Here is a 752-nt window from a genome sequence, read left to right as displayed (position 1 = left end):
GGCTATAAATTTTCCCATCCAAGTCCTTACATTATTTTTTCGAAAATAAGTTTAATGCTGGGGGAGGGGGCCATTGGCCCCCTCATCTTAACACACATAGCTCTTCCTAAATATATTGGTATGTCATATTTTTAATGTAAATATTGTATATATCAATTGGACCACCCTGGCCGCAAATCCTGGCTACAGCAATGACCTTAACTACCTGTCAATGGTGGTCCTCTTTGACGGCAGCGTCGTCATGTGCAGGATCCGCAGGACGCTCACATCGGTCTCCCAGACAGAAGAGCCTTACGAGGTCACGGTGACCGCGCCGGACGGGGCCACGGTCACCGTCACCCCGACGCAGCTCACGTTCAGCAACTACATGGAGCATAACAAGTACATCGTCAACTTCATCAGGACCGAGGCGGTGAAGCCGGTCGGGATGTGGGAGTCTGGCGAGATCATTTGGAAGGGCAAGAAGCACCATGTCAGAAGCCCGATGGCGTTCGGCTATTGATGCATGCGAGCCAGCCAGCCGGGCAGCGGCCTTGGCCTTCCAATCAAAGTGATCAATTTCTCTCTCTAGTAGTATGTCAAGTATGCCTGTTTATGTGTGATGCCATGCCAGCAGCCTTGCATTGGACTTGGAGGCTTGAACTGCTGCTATGTGTGACCTAATCGACTGTGATGCCTTGCCAGCAGCTATTTAGTGAAGGCTATAAAATTTCCTATCCAAGCCCTTACATTATTTGTTTGAAAATAAGTTT

The 752-nt window shown here is 48.9% G+C and overlaps 1 pseudogene; it reads left to right on the top strand.

The window, feature by feature from the left end:
- Positions 1–752, top strand: part of LOC119332969 — a 9,829-nt pseudogene that overhangs the window by 1,652 nt on the left and 7,425 nt on the right.

This window comes from Triticum dicoccoides, chromosome 7A (assembly GCF_002162155.2).
Source record: "Triticum dicoccoides isolate Atlit2015 ecotype Zavitan chromosome 7A, WEW_v2.0, whole genome shotgun sequence".
Classification (NCBI taxonomy): Eukaryota; Viridiplantae; Streptophyta; class Magnoliopsida; order Poales; family Poaceae; genus Triticum; species Triticum dicoccoides.
This window is presented reverse-complemented; position numbering and strand designations above follow the sequence as displayed.